Source organism: Arvicanthis niloticus, chromosome 2, assembly GCF_011762505.2.
Source record: "Arvicanthis niloticus isolate mArvNil1 chromosome 2, mArvNil1.pat.X, whole genome shotgun sequence".
Lineage (NCBI taxonomy): Eukaryota > Metazoa > Chordata > Mammalia > Rodentia > Muridae > Arvicanthis > Arvicanthis niloticus.
Window position 1 is genome coordinate 105573327 of NC_047659.1, and position 23172 is coordinate 105596498.

At 39.8% G+C, this 23172-nt stretch overlaps 1 protein-coding gene and 1 long non-coding RNA gene across 4 annotated transcripts in view; one reads left to right on the forward strand and one right to left on the reverse strand.

Moving 5' to 3' along the window:
- Window positions 1-23172, forward strand: part of Plcb1 (phospholipase C beta 1) — a 664193-nt gene that overhangs the window by 150382 nt on the left and 490639 nt on the right.
- LOC143441441 (uncharacterized) overlaps window positions 6317-23172 on the reverse strand; it is a 51700-nt gene continuing 34844 nt past the window's right edge. For all 3 annotated transcript variants that reach the window (XR_013108832.1, XR_013108830.1, XR_013108831.1), the window contains one exon: window positions 6317-8937. This is a non-coding gene — a long non-coding RNA (uncharacterized LOC143441441). The remainder of the gene's footprint in view (window positions 8938-23172) is intronic.

Here is a 23172-nt window from a genome sequence, read left to right on the forward strand (position 1 = left end):
TACTTGACTGTGTTTGATTGAGTGACATTTGATTGATCTTGTTTCTCAGTGTGAGGCTAGCTTTAATCTCTATTAAATGCATGTGCCACTTCTCAGATGCTGGCTGGCTTGATGATTTGAAACAACCTCTGGTAACAAGGAAATATTTCCATGACTCTAGAGTCACTGTTTGCTCTTAGCAGGACCTAAATTTACCTCAGTTGCCACTGTTGGTTAGGAAGCTGAGGAGGTGGTCTCTGAGACAGTCAGATCCTAAGGCCACTAAATGATGATCTAGTTGATGACCTGAGTCTTTTACATACTTGGCAAAAACACACAATTACAGATGAGGGATTTGATTTCTAAGAATGGAGAAGACCCGAGATTCTGTGTCCCCAGGAAGAACATGAGTCACTGATCTCCATGCACACTGCCAGTTTGCTACTTAGCTATTGTCTTCTGTGGGCAAGGTACAGAGATTTGGAGGAGACTCTTGTTCTTTGAAGAAGAATTTTGGAGTGTTTGAGAGGATGCTTAGCCTCTCCTTCAGCCTGGCTTTCCCTTAAAGCAGAAAGCAACAGCATTTTTTTTCAAATCAGAGGATGCAACTGGAAAGAGCAGTGCCATTTATGATTTTGCAAAATGTGCTATATAACAACAACCCCAAGATGCTCAGGTCTGGATGGCTCACAGTGTGTGCTAGGCTCCAGGGTGCTCATTGGGCTGGTCAGTGTAGCTGCTGCTTCACTACTTCCAGTGCTCCTGCAGGTCTCTTGTGGCCCGGCCTAATGAGACACTCTCAGAACTAGACACTAAAGAGTCACCAGACCTCTATTGATCATGGTGTTCAACAATAGGAAATTGTCCTTGAAATCAGAAGGACTAATTAGGCAAACTCAGGTTGTTGACGGGCTAAGAAGACTTGTCAGGGCACTGGATTTCTTCTCTAAAGAGAAAGAAATCATTCCTTTTTCCTGGAGTCATTAGATACAAGCTCCCCCTTTTTGTTTCAGACTGTAGCCTCCTATATAACAAAAAGGGGTATGTGGAATCTTTCTCATTCTTGGAGGTCATGTTCAGCTCCTGTTTTTTTTCCTCTTCCACTCCCATTAAATTTCTTGTCTTCTAGTCTTGCTTACCCTTTTTCCTCTGATTCTGGCCCAAGGCAGCCAGCTAAGCCTGCAAGAACACCAGGCAATAGGTAATAGGAGACTGAATGTTTGCCTAAACTCCTTGAGCTGTTCAAGTGAAACACTGAGGTCAAAGGCTAACTGCAAGTGATGGAATTAAATATTTACCATATTAGCCATGACCACTCAGGGTTTCAGGAAAAAACTAACTATATTGCATGGAGTTTTTCCTCCTGCTTTCCAGATGATATCCAGTCTTGAGTAAATTTGCTGGCTCTCGGGGAGTTGAACACCATTCTGCAACATTAATTTCTTTGCCTACTTTCAGTTGCAAGCAATTATAATCTTGGCAGTTGAGTAAGAACTTGTGCACTTTGTTGATATCTGGCAGAACTAACACTCTCCTGCAAAGACTTAGGGTTTCAATACTGCTAACACTACAAGGCACTTGAGTGATGGATGAGCATTTGATGGACATTTGAGCCAAACTTTTATTACTCAATAGTCTCAAATGAAAAAAATATATTTAAAAAAAAATAAAACAAGAAATTTGGGGTTTGTGTTCCCTTTTTTTTCATGCCCTTATTGAGTTAGTTTGGTTTGTCAGGTGCTAGGTATTGGTACACCAACTCATATTGGATACTCCTCTGTAGAAATTGACCTAATGAGTTTTGACTCAGGTGCTCAACTTTCTTCAGGAAGAATCACATCAGCTCAGAGCTCCTAAGACATTGGCAGGTACATTTTCAGTGATTGCATTCCAGCCTCACTTCTTTCGCTCACATTCTCACTTCCCTTCCCCCTCTACCCTCACCCTTCTCTAGCCCCATCCCCCCTTTCCTCCTCCTTTTTCAACCTTCCCTTCCTAGCCCTCCTCTTTTTCTCTACTACCCTTCTCTTCTTTATGTCTCCATTGCCTTTATTTTCCTCCCATTCCCTTCTAACTGATCCCACATTTATTCCCTAACCAATGCCTGTGTACATATCTCTGCCTCACAGTGTGTCTTCCCAAGGTTCATAAAGACTATAGCTGCAATTACATGAAGGTATCAAAGCTTGAGGGAAAGAAAGTAAGAGGTTGGAAGCTACTGACTAACTCTTAGGACCAGGAAGGTGGAGTTTCTGTTTTCTTCCCTACAGTGGTCTTTTTGGGAAGATGAAGGCAGCTCATTGTCCCCAGGTCCTGCTGGGGACATATGCAGTCTCGTTTCCCCTCCCCTTTTCTATGTCTTAAGTTATCTGATTTACTAGCATGTTGTGTGTCATGATATCTTTGCTTAATCTCTATCCACACCCACCACTTCTCCCATAAACACACACACACACACACACACACACACACACACACACACACACACATGAATGTAAACCCAGGAAGAAAAAGATCCTTGTTTATTTTCAATAACATGTTTAGCACATAGTAGGCCTTGGTAAGTATTAAATAAATGAAGGAGTGAAGTCAAAGGGCAAGCAGACACTGGGTAACCGTGACATGCAAGTTCTTTTAACAACTGGAGGGTTTCAAAGTAGGAGAATGTTAAGTGGATGGATTTTTAAGGGTTTGGAGAAAACTAATACACCAGAATGGTTTGAAACCACAATTTTCATCCTCTAGGCTGTGTCAGACTCTCTTAGAGAGCTTGCTAAACAAACTCCCTGGCCTCATTGTCAGAGTATCTAATTCTGCAGGTTCTCTTATTCATTATTAGGTTTTGAAGGAGTTTCAAGGCCTCATGGTAGGCGATGCTGGAGGGCTCTTACCATGCATACATAGGTGATCTCCTAGCAAGTGCTTGTTCCAAGTTAGTATTCAGGGGGGCAAGTGCATGCTGGGTAAATAGCCTTATTCCCCAAACACCATTCAGCCATGAAGCTGAGGATCTCACAGAGCTTTAGTGCTAGAAAATGAAAGTGCAAACCTCCAGGGCCTCTAGTCCCTGCTAGTGCAGAGACTTGATGTGGAAAGCTGAGCTCAAGCTCAAGCCAGCTTGTTACTAAGGTTGTCAGTGTGAGCAGGCCTGGGAGCTTTCTGGCATGTTCTTTTCCCAATCATCATTTATCCATCTTGCTACAATTTAATAAGGTTTTGTGTTACTTTGTTAGTCATGAAAATGAAGCATAAAATGTAGGCAGTCTTTTTGTTAAAACTCAAAGCTGTACAGTTATTAAATAGCCTGTCCACTGGTCCTTTTAGTTTAAAACATTCCTTGTTATTTCTTTTTTTTTTTTCTTCCTTGTTATTGCTTACTGTTCAGTAATGTTTTCTTTTTGTTTAGATTCTGTTAGGAGCACTTTGTTTTCTTTATGTCTTGCTTTGAAACTTATCAAGCACCCCAGTTCCAAATGAGAAGACATAGACCAATAGTGAGCTCAGAATTCACAAACAAAATGGTAATGATAGTCCAAGTTTGCTTTTCTCTAGCCTTGTCTCCAAGTATATCCTAGCATACAGGTAGTTCTGTTTAAGAAAGAAAGAAAGAAAGAAAGAAAGAAAGAAAGAAAGAAAGAAAGAAAGAACCAAGAAACCAAGAAACTAAGAAAAAATAAAAGAAAACATTTAAATACATCTAGCCCCATATGTGTTACTTAACTACTCTTGAGAGTCGAGTTTGACTTGGAGTATAAGCAACCTATCAGGAGTCACACCATTAAAAGAAACGGGCTCTACCTTTTGCAGTAGCTGTCAAGTGCCAATAGCTCTTCAGCTAGTAACGGAATTGCGTGTCCACTTCCCACCTTCCCTTTCATGCTAGATTTGTATGGTTTGACCTTGTGCTGGTCTTGTAGCTTGCTATCACAATCACTGTGAGTTCCTACGGATAGATAGCTGACTTGTGTCTGGAAAACACTGACTTTTTAAAAAGTTCTTTAACACCTCTGGCTCTTAGAATATTTCAGTGCCTTCTTTCCTGAAGATCCCCGAGCCTTTGGGGGTATGGTGGGTATGTTCTATTTAGGGCCGAACACTTAATAGACTCTGTCTCTCAACCAGTCGAGGGTGTCTGTGTTAAGTATCATCTACAGCAAGAAGAAGCCTCTCTAGTGAGAGTTGAGAGATGTGCCGATCAATGGGGGTAGTAATAAGTCACTTGAAGCCATTTTAATATTATGTTCACCTAGCAGGATAAGAGCATTAGGTTTTCCCATAGGGCCTGTTGCTTATCCAGACATAGGTAATGTTAATAGTGTCAGGTATGGGTTTCCTCATTCAAGCTGTAAATCCTATCAGAAAGTGTGTGGTTACTTCCATGCCATCCATTTCACTGACCATATCAGTGACCTTATCTGTTTAGGCCAGTCAGCTTGCAGGATTCATGGCTGGATAAGATTGATAATTACTTTTTCCTCAAAAGATAGGTCTGGGAATGCCTGCATCATGAGTCCAGCCTGTGTTGAAATCTTACCACCATTGATGCATCAGTTCTCCATTGCCAAGGAAATGTTGCTTAATTAATAGACTGTCCCAGTCCCACTGGTTTAAGGCACTAAGCTGTTTAGTTTTGCATATCTGAATGTTGGAGATTTCGTTAGGCTCTCTCAGCAGTGGGCTCTTCTGGTTGGGTTTACTTATATGCCAGGAGTCAGTTTGTTGTAATGACGGAGTAACTGGGTCAGTAACTGCCCTTCATCCTCTAGGGGGTCATCCCCAGCTTGATCACATGGTGGCTGACCAGGGCAACCAGAGAGAGGGGGGAGGAAAATAAGCCTCCTAGAATTTTAGGTTCACCATGGCATACTGTCATTTCCGGTGCCTTTTTCTCAAAGCCGGACACAAGAGGAAGAAAACTAGACTCCAGTTGTTTCTGTACTTTTTTTTTTCTTTTCTTTTCTTTTTTTTTCCTTTGAGACAGATTTTCACATCTGCAGTCTAGACTTGTCTGAAATTATCAACTTCTCCCATCTCAGCCTCCAAGTGGTGGGGTTTCGGGCATGTTCCCCTACAATGGGTTATAGGCTACTTCTTAAAGGCAAAGCATATTGGTAGACAGAAGGGTTAGTTGCTGTTTCTGCAGTACACGTGGTGTTTTTAAAGACGTTTCTCGGCAATTTTTCCATCACCTAACCCCATACCCCTAAATATGGATGGAAGAGTTTATATTTTGTTTATTCTTTTTTTTTTTTTTTTTTTTTTTTGGTTTTTCAAAAACCAAAAAACCCCAGACAGGGTTTCTCTGTGTAGCCCTGGCTGTCCTGGAACTCACTCTGTAGACCAGGCTGGCCTCGAACTCAGAAATCTGCCTGCCTCTGCCTCCCAGGTGCTGGGATTAAAGGCGTGTGCCACCACCGCCTGGCCTATTTTGTTTATTCTTATATGGACTTAATAGCCCTAAATTATTGTTCTCTTCATTCAAATCAAATTGTGGGTGTAGATCAGTACACTGTTGATATTCAACAATATAGTTAAATAAGGGCTGGCTTAAAAATATTGGCACTTTTATTTTATTTTTGTGTATCAGGTATGATAATGGTGATAAGGGCGAGTCTAGAGAGTGGCATTTTGGCTTCTCTTCATGCCCAAATCTGACATCATTTCAGTAAGTGCTAAGGGATGAATGCTTCTCTCTACATAACATTGGGTTATTATTAAATGAGTGTGTCTCTCACATTAGTAGCTTTCATAGCAATGGGGACACATGTGCATATAACTGTGATTATTGCCTGTGATACATCTGAGACCACATCTGAGAGCTGTTAGAACTTCTGAGTATTTGTTGTCCAATAAACTGTTTTGGGGGATTCCCTTCTACAACACATCCAGTTTGCAAGGAGGCATTGTGCATTAAAAGAAAACTGAAGGTAAGCAATCATAAGTCCATAGAAGCATGTTAGCTCACAGAGGTTCTTGAGTACACTACTCAAAGTCAGCCATTAATATATGACAATGGCATGGTTTGTCCAGAACTTGACAGCTCCAGGCTCAGAGCCAGAAGGCAATGGTAAGAGCAATTCTGGCTTCTTCCCTGTATGCCATTTCTTAGGGAAATGAAGCCACAACTTGGCGTATCACTCTGTGGCTATTTTTAATCTATCTCTAGCTTTGTCTTGACACTTACCCAGTTAGGTTCTAGCGACTCCTTTTTCGTGTTTATTTACATGTCAAGGGGGACAAAGTAATATTTTTATGAAAATATTTTTTCAAAATGTTAAAACTAAATGCATTTAATATATTGATCATATATGCATATATAGGTGTATGTGTATATATTTATTGCATATAACATTGTTACATCTTTATTCAAGCTTATACTTCATATTAACCAAAAAGAAAACAGTGAGACAAAGAGAAAAAAAATGCCAGGAGGAAAATTAGAAGGAAATGAGAAGACAGTGAGAAGAGCAAAGGGGAGAAGAAGAGACAAGAGAGGGAAAATGGCTTCCAGTATTCTCTGTTGTCTTCAAAGTTTAGCTTGTCCACATGTCATGCCTCTGTGAAAATAAAATCTAACTAAGTTGCGTAGCTACAAGCTCTTCCTGTGGTGTTGAAAACCAGTGGAATACACTGTCAACAATCCACAGAGTTTTCTCTGAGGAGGCCTTTATTTGGTTGAGTATGGAGAGTTTTGTTTTTGTGTTATTGGGTTTTTTGGTGGCAAAATAGAAACATGTGAGAAAAACCCTGATTTTACACAAGTTTAATCCATGGGCCACTTTGCCTGTACCTTTGTGTCATTCACAGAATCCCTTAGTTTTATGTACTAAGTCCTTATAATCCTGTCAATGCTGGTCCCTCCAAAAAACTCATATTTTCTTCCTTTCTGTTTGGTGTATGTTCATGAAAATTAGCTTTTAAAAAGGTACTGCTGCTGCCGTAAAGACTAGGAGAGACATTAAAGAAACTGGAGGGGTGATACAGGCCCTGTGATTGATAAAGGCAGATCCTCATAGAGAGGGCTGAGGTTCTTTAAATGTTTTATCAGGATGTTGTAGTTTCCAAGGCCACTTATGAAAAGTTCCCTGGTGTGCTATTAACAACAAAGATGGGTTTCGATAATAGTACATCATGGCCTAGAACCATGTCTCCAAATCATCAGAACGTTTCTCAAATCAGTGTGAACCCCAATTAAAGACTTGCTCCAATGTGTCCTGGTCCTGGAAATGTGTGCGGGAGGCATCTGTGCTCTGCATCGGATGTGCCTTGCCCTCTGAAACTCCCTAGACATCCAGGATGTGCCGCTTGCTCCTGGTTGCTGTGCTGTCTCCTGTGGAATGCTCACAGTCAGGCACTGGCTGGCTGAGCTCCTCAGGAATGAATGCCCTGGAGCAGCTCTAGACCAGTTACAGATGGGATCTGCTAGAAACATCCCTTAAGTGTCTCAGCTTTTTTATTTGGGGGTAGATCTGAGACATGTTTTTCTCAGTTTTCCCACATTTCTCAGTGAAATTGAACTTCTATAACCATGTATCATTATTCATTGATTTCATGTTCCATTCTGGCTTTCTTCCCATCTCTACCTTTCATTTCTCCACACCTTTAGTTCTTCCTGGGATTGCATTGCTCAGATGAACTCCATATTTCCAGCCTTTATTTGTGCATGCATTCTTTGGAAGACCCAATAGGAGCCATCTCACATAACATTCTCAGAATTAGATTCCAAGGCCACCTGTATTACTGTGTTGTATTTTTCTTCAATTGTGGTCTTTGTTCTGTCGATCATCACATATTCCAGCCTACAGCATTAGAAGGTCATAAAGCACCCTTTTATAAGGTCAAGTTTTCTGTATGCTAGTCTAGGAATAATATATAAAATAAGAAAGACGTTGGCACAATACAACACTAGAATTATAATAGTGGTTGGAAGTAAAAAACAAAGTCAGGCATTCATTGAATTCCAAGATAGAAGACAGCTACAATAACAGAATAAACATATGAGATAGTCCACAGGTCTTTTTAAATCACTACTTTACAGGCCTTAGACCAGCAGAAGGAAACTAGAATAATATCAAATTATCCACAAGTCTCCTTTATTTGTTAGATTGCACAGCTCACGTGGTTTGTCAGAGGGCTGGGAATTAGCTGCTACTGACCAGATCTGTTGAACTGTGTGGGGTGAGCTGCATGTCAGGGTTTGACAGACTGACAAAAAAATATACCTCACAGCGTGCTCTCATTGAGAGGAGCATCTCTATTCAGTAGAGAGGCCTTGCCTTTTCAAGTGCTGTCAGATCCTCTCTGTCAGAGGGGAAGAGTTTCTAGTCAAAGCTAGTTAGTTCAATGTTTTGGAAGCATAGTCTCACCTGGGATATTTTTTTAAAATATATTTATTTATTCACTTTACATCCCAATTTTAGCCTGTCCTTCCCCTTTTCCCAGTCCCATCTTTATAAATCTTCCCCCATTATGCCCTTTCCTTCTTCTCAGAGAAGAGGAAGTCCCCTCTTGGGTACTACCCCATCCTGGGACATCTAGTCCCATCAGGACTAAGCACATCTTCTCCCACTGTGGCCAACCAACCAGGCAGTCCAGTTAGGGGTTGGGGATCCTGTGGGCAGGCAACAGAGTCAGAGATAGCACTCTATCCTATTGTTAGGGGACCCACAGGAAGACCAAGCTGCATATCTTCTACAAATGAACTAAGGTGCCTAGTTCCAATCCCTGCATGCTCTTTGGTTGGTCAATCAGTCTCTGTGAGCCCCCATGGGCCCAGGTTAGTTGACTCTGTAGGTCTTTCATGTGGTGTCCTTGACCTCTCTGGCTTGCTTAGTTCTATTCCCCACTCTTCCATATGACTCCAAGAGCTCACCCTGATGTTTGGCTGTGGGTCTCTGCATCTGTTTCCACTTGCTGCTGGATGAAGCTTCTCAGGAGACACTTATGCTAGGTCCTTGTCTGCAAGGATAGCAAAGTATCATTAATAGTGCTAGGTTGGCTCTCTCACATAAGATGCATCTCAGGTTGGGCCAGTCATTAGTTGGCTGCTCCCTCAGTCTCTGCTCCTTCTTTATCACTGTGCATTTGAAGGCAAGACAAAATTTGGGTTGAATGTTTTGTTGATGGGTTGATCTCCCCTTCCCTCCACTGGAAGACCTGCCTGGCTACAGGCGGTGGCCACTTCAGTCTCCATATCACCCTCTGGTATGAATTTCAGCTAGGGTCATTTTTATATCCTTTCAGGAGCCTCTTGTGTTCCAGCTAGTCTCACAGATATAACCCCCTCCCCGCAGCTCTCCAATTTTCTTTCTCACTCTCAGCCCCTGATACCCATTCCTATTCCCCTCCTCACCTGCCCCATCAATTCCTTCTCTCTATCCACCCCCAATGAATATTTTGTTTTCTCTTCTGAGTGAGGCTCATGCATCCTCCCTTGGAGGGTACCATCCCACCTGGAATTTGAACCATGAACTTTGTTGAACATGCACTTATAAAATTTGGCTACTCTCTTTATGATACAGTCAACAATAGCTTGAATATATAGACTGCCAAAGGAATAGAAAATTCACATGAACAGTATTTTGTTCTGAGGGTATGTCATATCATAAATGTATTGAAAATGTTTAGTGAATAAAAGGAACATTATAAAGTATCACTTGGGAAATGTGCCATACATAATCTAGCCTTCTTTGATATGGGGACTACAAAAGTAGGAATCTCTGAGTGAGAAATTCCTGAGTGATTTGAAACAGAGACATTAGAATTGTGGTTGAAAGAGAATAATAATTAATTTTCACTGAGATATGTATGCCACTACTACACCCTTTGGATTCTTCTTCTGTGCTGTTTGCTGTTATGGTTCATAGGCATCATAATAGGTCATGTCAGTACTAGGAATCAACCCAGGGTCTCTGGAAGAACAGTCAATGCTCTTAAACTCTCTCCAGTGTTTAAGTCAACTCTCCAGTCCCCTAAGTACATTTTCAGTCTGCAAAAGCTTGAGTCTGAGTAAGCTGAGCCTGTAGAAATGGAGAGCTGGTTACATTAGGTTCTGACACACACACACAAAATGCACAAATATGTTTCCAGGTAGTTTTCTTGTTGATATTTAAACTGAAGTTTTGCTCGTAAAATAATCATGACACATACTGGTCACCAGGTCTTCACAGGAGTTAGGTGTCAGGGAGGCTGAAAGCAAAACTGATATGAAGTGAAACAGTAGTGTCTCTGAAATACATGACTTCAAACTCCAGATCAGTCTTCTAAGTTAGCTTGACAGGGTATATTCTGAGCAAGAGTGTCCCAGGATTCAAGTCCCATTCTTTCAAAGCAGACCTTATCATTCCAATCCTAGAACCTTTTTGAGTAAATTCAAGAGATGATTGTTTTGGGTTGCAGTCACCCCAGAATGTCATCGAGCTTATCTTTTCACTAGAATATTTTAAAAACATTTTAGAAATAAACGCTGCATTTAAAATTAATATCTGTAAGTATAACAACTTTGCCTCTAATACACCTTTTATTCATAGATGATTTATCCAGAAATTCTGGAGTCAGACACTGATTTGATATTAATGTGATCATTACTATATTCTATACACTTGCCTAAAAAATGTTTATGTATTAACCCTTGTAATCCTTTGAGCTATCCATTTGATGATTGTATGTATTTTAATGGTATGGCTTGAGAGGGTTAAGTACCATGCCTAAGGCCACAGACACACATGATTTGGGGGACTTTGGACTTGAACAATCCCTATCTTTAGAGTTGATGCTTTTGAATATAAATAAGACTCCCCTTTCCAGCTGTTCTGAAGCAGTTCTGTGGTAAGCAGAGGGTAAGAAGAAGCAATGATGCACGTGTTAAGAATTTGGTAGAATGTTCAGGAAGTACCAGAAAAGCTCAAGGGGTGAAAGGTTTCATTTTGCCTGGGTGATTTGGAACCCCACAGAGAATAGCACCCTTGACCTTACTGGAAAGACCATTGCCCATTGACAACGTTGCTTCTAGGGCAGACAGTATCTTAATATACTTTAAACATTATATGAAGCTACAAGTACTTCACCCACTTCCCCAATCTACTTGAGAGTACTTAAAGCTTATGTTTTCAAAAGAGACTTGCCTTTCATGGTTGTCTAAGTAAATATTTTACTCTGTGTTAAGTGTTTCTCCTTGGAAGTGTAAATATCTGCTGTTATATTCTTAGGAGTCTCTCTGAATTTAAAAAAAAAAAAAAAAAAGATCTCTTTCCAATTCTTCCAGGTCTTTTTACTCAGTTCACTTCCTCAGGAAATTATGTAGTATATAATGACTTCCATACACAATAATATAAAGTTACTTCTGCGGTTTTACGTTTGTGTTGTAGCTCATTTGCCTGGCTCAGAAATGCTTGCCCATGCCGCGGGGAAAAGATGCTGGCATTTGAAAGTTTGCATTCCAGTCTAGTGCCTACTGCTCCAGGGAGTGACACTGAAGGTCAATGGGCCATCCATCCATCCACAACTGTTCTTATGCTGTCTAGGAATGATAGAGATTGCTTTCCTTTACCCTTAGTTTACATAGTCTTAAAATTACTTACTCATTCTTATGACTTAAAGAATGTTCTTATTGTCTGCTATCTGCTTCTTTAGAAAGTTTTGCAGGCAACTTACCTTAATTATTAAGCTATGGAATATGAAGTGACAAAACGCTTATCTAACCATGTCTTCTGACTGGGTAATTCATAATGTTTTTTTTTTCCTCTTATATTTTCAAAAGGAAAAGAAGTAGAATGTCCCCTTTTTTTTTTTTAAAAAATTAAGTCCAGATTACAACTTCATTTTATTTGTGAGCTTTCAGAAGGTTTTCAGACATATAAAAGCCTGAGATAAAACAGTGAAACAAATGGCAGTATTTGCTGAATAATGACATGCTGTTATACAGGGATAAGAAAAAGTAGCCCAAACAAAGAGGGAGGATTATTTCTTTTACATTTTAAGATCTGAACCAGTGGGCAATTAAGAAGACCCTGGGTAGGTCTGCATGCCCAGGTTTGTTCCACATTGTTCAACAAGATGCCAGAGAGTTTACATGGCTGCTTATGTGTTGCAGCATCCACCATGCTGGGTTCCCATTGCAAGAAGGTAGAAACCAAGGCAGCTCATTTCTTATTAAGATCATGACACAGAATTCCAGACATTAAGGAAGCACATAGCTTGTTGGCCAGATTTAAGTTAAATGCTCATGTTTATCTGCAAGGGGATCTGGGAAATGTGACTTGGTAGACTTAGAGTCCTACAGCTCAGAGGGGGCTGTTACTGAATGGACAAAAGAAATGTGGCTGCCAGAGAACAATGTCCCCTCCCCCACCTACTTGGAAGGCTGCCTGTCACAGTTCAGCACAGAGGATAGCAGGATCCTTCCAGTTTTAGTGCATGGCAATTTTGTATGCCAAATTTTTAATTAACTTGTGCTTCACTTATGCCCTAAGGTATTTCGGTTGATTTTCTGGCTGGACATTCATTTCAGACATTGAATAATTGTATTGTCTTCTGCTATTGACCATGATCCCCGATTGCCTTTCGTTTATTGCACAAACTCAAGGGCCTGTACACAGTTCACTATGCACATATATATGGATATTTATATTTGTATATATCTGTGCATTAATGATTACATATGTCTCTATAGAAGAACACATGCAAATACATGAAAATGTGACAGGAATAATTTTTTAGTCTCTCATTAAGTCTGGTTTTTTCTTTCATCTTGCAGCTCCTTAATCGTAGGTTAAATCTGAAGTCTGTTGCTTCTAGAGGGTGCCTAAAATGCAATGATGTGGGGAATGTTGGTGTCTGTGGCAAGTTTTTCCCATCACCCTGTTGGATTTTCTTAATTGTCTAATATGTGTCTAGAGCTTTTTATGTAGGCATGGTGAACTTAACCCTTACATGTCAGGTATACTCATCCTGCATTATTTCTACTTGTGTGTTTTCAGTGTTATTTATCCCTGAATGAGTAATAAATATTCATTCTGTGTACTATTATTATGTCATATTAGCTTTTTAAATTAAGTCAGTGCATTGCAGATCAAATTGTAACTCAAACTGGATTTAATATTTTACTTTTTGCCTATTGTCCTTGGTGATGCTTTAAATTTTTGTATATTCTGAAACAGATGGCTTAAAATGAAATATAGAGTCATTGTTAACTCCTTTAGGGTTCCTGAAAGTTTTGGTGGAGTAGAAGATTGCTCAGAAGGAGGATGAACTATGGGATAAACACATTATAGTTAACTAAGGATGGAAATTGAGGACATTACTGAGCAGATGTGGAGGGCACTGACTGCCTTTAGTTTAATTTATGAACTCAAGTGCATGTACTCAGTTCAATATGTACATATATATGGTGATTTATATTTGTACATATCTGTGCATAAGTGATTACATATCTCTCTATAGACGAGCACATACAAATACATAAAAATGTGATGGGAGGAATTTTTTAGTCTCTCGTTAAGTCTCTGTTTTTCCTCTCATCTTGCTGTTCCTTAATCGTAGGTTAAATCTGAAGTCTGCTGCTTTTATAGGGTGCTTAAAATGGAGATATGGGGCAGATGCTGGAAATGTTGGTGTCTGTGGCCAGTTTTTCTCACCATTCTGCTGGATTTTCTTATGGGTACAAGCTCACAAAAAGCTATAATCCTGAGCAGCCAGTATAAAGATACCTGCTGTTGGCAGTCTCATCCAGGGCCCAGCATATATGTAAGTTTCAAATGAAGAGGTCACTCATTACTTAAATGTTTAATTTTGAATGTCTCAAGTACCAAAAGCTAATTCTATATTTCTCTATTTTATAGTCTATAAATGAGGAAGTTTCACAACTAGAGTTAATATGTGTTCTTAGCAAAAGAATCAAACAACCCCCAGCATCTCTCAAGGGCACCTTTCAAATTTTCTATGTCATCTCTCTCAGATGTACTTGGAAAGGTGTAGGAAGCCTCTTACCAAGAGATGCTCGGTCTTTAGTAAGTGTTTTGTCCTTCCAGCAAAAACCAAAGACTTTTATCCAGCACATTGTAACTGTGGTTTCTTTCTTACCTGTGCCTGGAACGGAAGTAGCTCAGAGTTTCAGCTGCCTGGGGATTGCCAGCATTGTTCTCTTGGGAAAACCATCATTTGACTATGGCTGTGCCTGGCTTTAGGGATTTGTCTGAGTCCATTTATACAGTTTTTGGAGCTATGCTACTTCATGTTCTGTTTTCTTCTGCTTTCCATAGTGTAGTGACTTCTTGAAGATCTTGCCTTCTGGGTCCCCCCGAGATCAGCTGTGCAGCAGAGATGTGTATTAAAGTAATCACTACTTAGGTATTTGCAAAGGACTTGTTTGGCCAGCTTACTTCTTGTAAATATGGCCCTATTTTGCCGCTGAAAATGAGAAAATAGGTAGGTAGCAAGCAGGTCTCATGGTATAATTATCTCTTGGGGGGGAAAACTCACAAAAGTAAAGATCTAATTCCGCATCTTCCATTGGGGTCAGGGAAGACAGAAACCATGTCTTTAAATGAAGGTGATCAGAGAGTATAAACTGGTATTACCTCTTCCTTTAATTTCTTCTCATGCCGAAGGCCTTGTTCTAGTACACACTAGTGGATTAACTCAATTGGTTATTATAGAAAAATATGGTGAAGATTTTATTTTTTAAGCGGAAAGATGAAGCACGGAGAGGTTAATAAGCTGAACCAAGACTCATGGCTTTAACTGATAACGTGGATATTTAACAGAGATGGTCTAGTTCCAGAGCCTGTATCTTTAGTCATCTTCAAAAAGACGTGGTTTTACCAGATGTTTCCCATGAATGCTCAGAAAGCTGCAACTCTTAGCCGTGGAAGAAACAGGCTGTGTTGGAGCGGCTGTTCAGTGGATTCTCACTAGATGCAATAGCTTACTTCATTCCATTGCTTAGGTTGCATGGCAGCTGCAGTAGTTGCTGCTCACCTGCAGTTTGCCCTCTCAGTTCTAAAGCTCTGATGAATGGGCATGACGCTGTGGAGGTTTCCTTTGCTGCAGAAGAGGTTCTTTAGAATTCATATTTTCCTGATCTAATTCAATGGGCCCTGCAGAGTCAGGGGAGTGTTTTACAAATCTGCTTTGAGGTCTGACTCACTGGCGTGCACCAGACCTGAAAGATGGTTTCTGGACATTTTGGTAGAGTTTGGTATTTGTTGACTTGAAGGAGTATAACTGATAACTCTGCTAGCACCATCTTGGTTTTGCTGTGCATGAATCGTTGATATAAAATAAAATGTACTTCAAAGGAGAGAGATATCACTTTTTCTCAGTGGGCTTTCAGCGAATACCAAATATTTATTAATATGCATAGATGCTTCTGACATATTGGCAGATAAACCATGAAGTATCATTTTATGAGTCAGTACAACATAGTAGAACTAGAGAAAATTGATATGCACGCATATGTAGACTCACGTATGCATTTGTTTGTGAAGATATTTTTGTTGCTGTCTCAGTCAAAAAAAGATAATGAGTCAACCGGCCAGACCCCCCCCCCCCCCAGCTCCTAGGGACTGGACCACCAACCAAAGAGTACACATGGAGGGATCCATGACTCCGGCCGCTTGCATATGTAGCAAAGGATGGCCTTTTTGGACATCAGTTGGAAGAGTGGCCCTTGGGGCTGAGGGTGTTCAATGCCCCATTATAGGGGAATGCCAGGGCGGGAAGACAGGAGTAGGTGGGTGGGTGGGGGAGCACCCTCATAGAGGCAGGGAGAGAGGGAGAAGATGGGGGTTTCCGAAGGGGAGACTTGGAAAGGGGAAAACATTTGAAATGTAAATAAAGAAAATATTCAATAAAAATATATATAAAAAAACAGATAATGGCAAGTGAGACCCTGCTTGACTGTTAGCATCTTTAAAGTGAGCTGAGATTATGAGCCATCTAGGAAGACTCATTTTGAGGGTTATCTCAGAAAAGAATGTTCTCCAGGGATATACTTCATTTGGAATATTATGCCTCCTACCATATTCTCAATTTTTATATCTTGAAAGAAATGAGATTCAACATGTGAAATTTTGTTTGTGTTAAAAGTGAAAGAAAAATATTATCTAAAGGCTGACATTGAGGTATGTTTTTTTATGCTACCCTGATGGGGCAGAAACCTTTTCACTTGGCAGAGTGTAGCCTTTTGCAAGGTTTTGTGGCTGGTTTTGCTTGTGCTACCGTGATGTGAAGTCTTTTCATATACTGCTCTTTTGACAGAAGCAGCTGAAGCATGACGTCTGGGTCCACAAAACTGCTGCATTTTTAGTTATTAGGCACCTCACCTAAAGAGTAGCTTGGGGATCTTTTGATCCTAGCTCAAAGTTTATTGTTGGAGTCAAGTGGTGTTGGTTTGTTTTGTTTTCTTATAGCAAAGATATTGGATACTTGTAGACAGTAAGAATTCATTTTCCTTCTGGGAGATATAGTAGTGAAATTTAAAAATGTGTTTGTACATGGGAAAGCCTGGCATCTTACTTAAAGTATTTTGGGGAGGGTTCTTATGTGCCTTGATATTTATCTTTCTCTGTAGAATTATAAAATATACTGCAACATACATGGACTAGCACTCGGGAGACAGTTGGTGGCAACATCAATAAGTCTGAGTTTGGATTCATGTTCTTCATCTAAACAGGGGCTTTCCTGAGTCTACATCTTCTCATTTTCAAAATGAGGCAATTCAGGATTGTGAATGGAAAAATGAAGTTGGATGCTTGGTTTCTGTTCTTGGCCCTACAGTCTCTGGCTGCAGATCTGGCAGAAGAACACACAGAGCATTTGACCTTGCTTCCATCTTTCATCATGCTCTGGTGTGCCCTTGATATTTAAGTGAACAGGATGCCACTGGCTCAATGTCAGTGGGGATTGAGCTCTTGGCTGCTTTCCAGCCAAAGGGGTGGATTTTTGCTGACTCATCGACACTTACTGTCCAGATGCTGCCTTTTCCGATGTCTACTGTAGAATGTAGCAAGTCTGCTAAAGTTTATGACAGTTTATTTGATGTTTAACTTGTTAAAGTGGGGAAACCTAAGGGGTCCCTCTAAAGTGACATGCGTACATAAAAAAAAACTGACTGTTTACAGGTCATATGTTAGATGTCTGTTATGGTGTAGTATCAATAACCAAGATTTATTATGGATACTTTTTTGAAGTGCTGGTCATGTATTGTTCTCACTTAACTGTCTTGTCAGCCATACAGAGTTTGGGCTGTTATCATCTTCAGGTATTTTAGTTACTTTTCTCTTGCTGTCATAATATAACCAAGGTAACTTGGAGGGGAAAAAGAATTTATTTGGATTTATGTTTCAAGAGTCTAGAGTGGAGTGAAAGCATCATGTCAGGGGAAGGAAGTCGAGGACTCACATCTTGAAACAGAAAGAGCAAACTGACCCTAGTGACAAACTTTATCCAATAGGTCAGACCTCCTCAACTGAGGAACAAACATTCAAATGTCCAAGACTGTGGGAAGCATTTCTTACATGAATCATCTCACTAGGTGAGAATCTGTAAAGGCTGATAGGCAGAATTACTTGCCTAAGGTCACATGCAACTACCAGGTTGGAACTGCTCAATCTCTCCGGCCGTGCTTATGGCTAATATGCTGACCCAGTCCTTGACTGACAGTTCTTCTTTTCCTGTTTTTGAACAGATTTTCTCTACCTTCTGAGATTGGTACCTTCAATATGGAATCAAACTCAGAGGTTATAGACATTGCTACTTACTTTAAGTCAGAGAAACAATTTGTATGCAAACTTTCTAACATATAAAATTGGGAAATGTCACATGTATGACTTGGTTTGCATTTTCTGAATTTACAAAATTATTCATCTGAAATACTGATTTAAAAGATGCCAATTTGGGGTACAGGTAGGTGGAAAGTCACTGAAATACATGTGCCTCCCGATTGGGTTAGAATTATCACCAGCAGATGTCTTCTTGGTGAAAGATTCTATGACCATCTCACTTTAGAGCAATCTAAGTAGAGCCTATCCATTGTCGGTTCATACAGTTCCAGAAAGGGCATTTCTTCCTCTTTTAGCTCCTTTTATGTTGACCTAAAAAATACATGAGGTTGGAAAATGTATAAAGAAATTTATCTCTAGTTGTTCTGCAGTCTAGGCTGTACAGATTAGAGGCCTCACAACCAATGAGGGCCGTTCTTCTATGGCATCTAGTGGCAGAAGGTAAAAAGCATCATGTGAGTAAGAGAGTACGAGAACGAGGAAGCACAGAGCTCACTGTTACAGGCAAACTGCTCTTGTGGTAATGACACCCCAGTAATGCCATTAATTCTAATCATCCCTTAAAGTGCTCCCAGGCTCTCAACCATTTTACCTGAGGTTTGAATTTCCAACATAGAGACTTTGGAAAACACATTTAAGCCACAAAACAGAGAAATTATTGTGTGCTCTCCACCCCCCCCATCTAAATTGAGGGAACTTCATACACGTGTTGGAGATGTGAGCCCAAATCATGGGATCTAGTTGTGGAGTGATCACTTTCAGAAAAGCCACCTAATCAGAACCACCTACATTGGACTGTAAGATGGGTGGGAATAATACTGTAGTAACTGAGGCCTGGAGAGTCTGAGGCTCATCTGGTAGAGAACAGCTAACATTACTTAGGCCAAGGTTTGCTAAAAGAATTATGCAAAGCTGTTGTTGCTTTAATCTTAGTTCAAACCTAAAACAGGGGATTCTCTTACTGCTGGGCCTTGGATTATTGTAGTATTTGAACTTTAGCAGTGCCTCGTTACTTTTCAATAAAGAATGTTATTTTATGGCCTCAGAAATTGCTCAAAATTACTCTCAGTAATTTTTACACCTCCCCTTCCCCCAGAGGATGTCTCACAATATCTGGAGATATGTGACTGCCATGCATAGAGAAAGGTGGTAGTAGTGGAATCTTGGGATAGAAGACAGGGTATGCCAGCATCCTGTAGTGGCTATGGCATCCCCTTAGAGAAAAACAACAGCCGACTTAATATCTTGACAGTTGTGAGGCTGAGAGGCCCAGTCTTAGAAACATGTTTGGAGCCAAAAGTATGTCCTCATGACAAATCACTCACTTGAACTCATGGAGACCCAGTCTGGTTCTTGCTCTACTTTAGAGCCTGGTTTTAGATACACTATTCAGGACATAGGCTATTGACGACAAGGTTCCTTTTAACTCTCAGGTGGCATGTTGCAATGAAATAAGTAATATTTAGAATAGAAAATGTTGGTTAAGACCTGGAGAAATTGCTTAGTGGCTAAAGTGCTTTATGTGCCAGTATGAGAACCCGAGTTCACTTCTCCTACAAGTCCATAAAGATGAGAGGTGGTGGATGGGACATTTTTTTAAGTCCAGTGCCGGAAGTGGAAATGGGAGGATCCCAGGGGCTTGCTGAATAGCCAGCCAGTCTAGCCAAATCAGTATATATAAAATATATTTAGTCCATCATATCGTGTGTGTGTGTGTGTGTGTGTGTGTGTGTTTGTGTGTGTGTGTGTGTGTGTGTGTAAAGAGAAAGAGAGAGAGTCAGAAAGGAACCTGATATTGACTTTCTCTATCTATCTCCATAGGTGTTTGCAAAGACATACACACACACACACACACACGCACACACACACACACACACACACACACACACAACTACGGGGTGGGGACATGACTTTCAAAGCTACATATTTCTATTAATAGCAGTGTTATTTGTGGCAGATTAATAAATCTATAAACCTCACTTTCTTAATCCATAAATTGGAGAATTATTATCATTACTTCCCAGGTTATGGTCTTTAAATAGAATGTTATACATAAAGCATTATGATAGCTATGCATATGAAAAGGTACTGACTGTAAATACTCTTCTATCCCAAAATTGTAATAAGTATGACAAAAATAACTTACTAATAAGATCTGAAACTGTGCAATTGAATAAATAGGAAATAATTTATGGAGTGGCATTATGTGCTGGCCTATACATTTATTTGCTTTTCATATTCTGTTCGAAGAAATAACTAGTTTCCCCAAAGGAAAAGGGATCATAATACAAAAACTAAAACAATATTCAACTCTAACTTAATATAGTTCAGTATTAATTCTATTCTCTCTCTTTTTATTAAATATATTGTTGGAGAATTCATCCGTGTATGTAATATACTTTGATCATGTTTACTACTGTTCTTTCTCTTACTCCTCTCCCATCCTTTGTGACCCTTCTGCTTTCTCCAAATGCCCCTCTCACTTTCATGTCTCTGTAGTCTTTGTTTTGTGACTTACTGAGTTTAATCAGGACACTTTGTGTGAGCCATCACTTGGAGGTATTCGCTGAAATATGGGGGACTTTCTCTTGGCCACTGAAGACAATAATTCCTTCTCTACTAGCACCTACCAAGAAGTCCTGGTTCCACAGTGATGGGTGGGGCCCCATGAGCTTCTCTTCATTCATGGCCTAACTGTTTTCAGGCTTAGTATTATGCAAGTCCAAAGCAAACAACATAGACATTAAGTTCAGGACTGCAACAGTCATGTTATGTTTAGAAGTGAGCACTTCGTAGCCTTCCTCCCCTTATATCCGTCTTTATTCCTTTTCTTACTTTTCGTCAATGCTCCCTGAGCTTTGGATGGGGTGATACAGATGTCCTGTGTAGGGATGAGCATTTAGCAGTCACTGCATAAAGAAGCTTCTCTGATCAAAGCTTGAAAAGGATACTTGCTTTTGGTTATAAATCCAAATATTTAGAAGGCAATTTGATAGCATGTTCGTTTTTAAAACCAAAAAGACAATGATATGATGCCGTCTGGGGCTTATGAATTCTCTAGCCATGGTTTTTCAACAGGTTTATAGTTTAAGGTGTAAATTTCCTCCTGTGAAGAAGGATTCAAACTCCTTTAGCAGTCATGCGTCCACTGTACCAGTGAGCACATTTTGTCTAACAGGTTTATATTATAGCATACAAGGTCCACGACTAGGTAAGAGCATTGATAATGTTAATAAATTAGCTGCCTACATGATACCTCCAGGCAGTATGAAAGGTAGTCTTCATGGAGGAAACTTCCCATTCTGTTCTGGTTTGTTTCTCTATGTCCTAACGTCAGTGCTTTCTTGACAAAGAGTTGGTAAGTCACCTTTCAAAGGTGTGACTTAAACACCTATTCCCTGCTTGGTGTAGACCATATCTTTTTATTCTTTGGACTTTCTAGTTTTCTGTGATTTTTTTTTCGCATTTTAATTTTATGAGTATGGCTTGTCTATATTCCTTATATATGTTCAGTCCATGTTTTTCCATGTATTGCTCCTTGTGTTCCTGTACCATTGTGAAAACTTCTTGAATTCTTTTTATAATGGAACAAAGTGCAGAAACTATAAAGTCTTCACCAGAGGTCACATATCTGTAATTCTTTTTGTTCTGAGTGGTATCTTCAGATTCATTCAGTGCTAATAATCAGGACAGGCCCACTGATACATTTCAAATATCTTTTTGTGTTGTAGAGGTAGTGTTTTCTGTGTTCAGAGTTCTATAAATCAACCTTAGAGCTGACAGATGACAACCTTTTATATAAAACTTTATAAGTTTTGGTAGCGTATTATATATTTGAAATTTTAATGTGTATGTTGAGCCCTAGTGCTGGATGTGACCACTCTGGGCTTTGGAAGTGATCAGGCTTGTCACGAACACTGGATGGTCAGTGTCTCACCCAATATGTTCCAGCTAACACTTGATATACCGACTTACTGGAGAATTTTGTTCTAAACTGCCTCGGCACTAAATTAGATCAGAGAATTATAAATCCATTTTTTATGACCCTTGACCCCCAAACCTTGTGTCTTGTCATTTGCTTTTATTTTCTGGATTGCCGTAATGACTTTGCTTTCTAGAGCTTGACCCATGTTGTATAACCATGAGCACTCCCTTTGGCTGCACTTGAGTGTCTCTGCCTGGGTAAGAGCAGATCCCTCCCTTTCTTGCTTATCTCAGAAAACACTCCGTGCTCCTGCAGTTGTCTTCTCTCAAGCACATGTTGTAATTATTCTCTTCTGCAGTAGGAATGAATATTGAGTTCTGTGCAATTAATGCTATTACAGGGCAGACACAGGCCTCTTCCTGGCATCACCAGTATGTTTGGGAAATTGCAGTAATTCATGTGACTTAGGAACCAAGTCCTCCTATGACTTTTCAAATGACATTTCCAAGGGAAGAAGTTATTAGCTAAGAAGAAAGAAGTCCTGGAGAACAGCTGATTACTGTTAATAATGCTGGCCAGGGAGAGCTGGGCACTGGCATCCTGTCTCAGTGGCCTGTTGATAACATGAGGCTTGGGGCCCTGAAGGGCAAGAGAAATGTGACAGAACAGCAGGAGTTGGGGAAAACAGTTGGGTTCTTTGGCCTGGAGAAAAGAAGTCCAGGGAAGGCAAGAAGCTATTTTCAGCATTCTAAGAAGAATTAACAAAACTGATCTTAAATTCTTCAGTGAACAGAACAAGACCAAAGAGTAAAAGAATACAGAAAGTTCACACAACCACTTTGGAAATTGATAACTAGTGTAAATGGTTGTGTGTCATTTTGTAATTTTTATTTTGCATTTCTTTGTGTAAACCTAAAACTGTACACCCATTTCTACATATATATTTTATACTATGCACAGGTTTATTCATGTGTTTACAAAAATTATGTCATCGCTTATGATTTCTTAAAATGGCACCAAAGTTGATGTTTCATATGATAAAAATAAAGAATTAGGACTAGCCTATAATAGGACGGACTGTGGTATTCATGAATGTACACTAAGTTCTCTAGAATAGTATAAAATAGAGGGTCTCTAGACTGTCTATTTATACACATCTCCTAAAAATCCTGTGGAAAGTAGATTCATTCTGCATGTGGGATTTAATGTTAGGACAGGGAACTCTCAGAAGAACAGAGGTCTCTCCAAGGATCTCCAGATGCTTAGGAAGGTGTCTGTTGGGCTTGGGATGAAATTCCTTTAAGTTTCCTAATAACATGATGGCTTTGTCACCTCAGTTGCACATTTTTATGTGAGAAATAAATTTAGGTTTTGCCTTACTGTTATTCATCATTTCTTTCTTATTCTTATTCTAATTTTCTTAGTACAGCTTACAACATTTTGATGAGAAACTTTTATATTTTAACATTTAGAGAAAAATTATAGTTA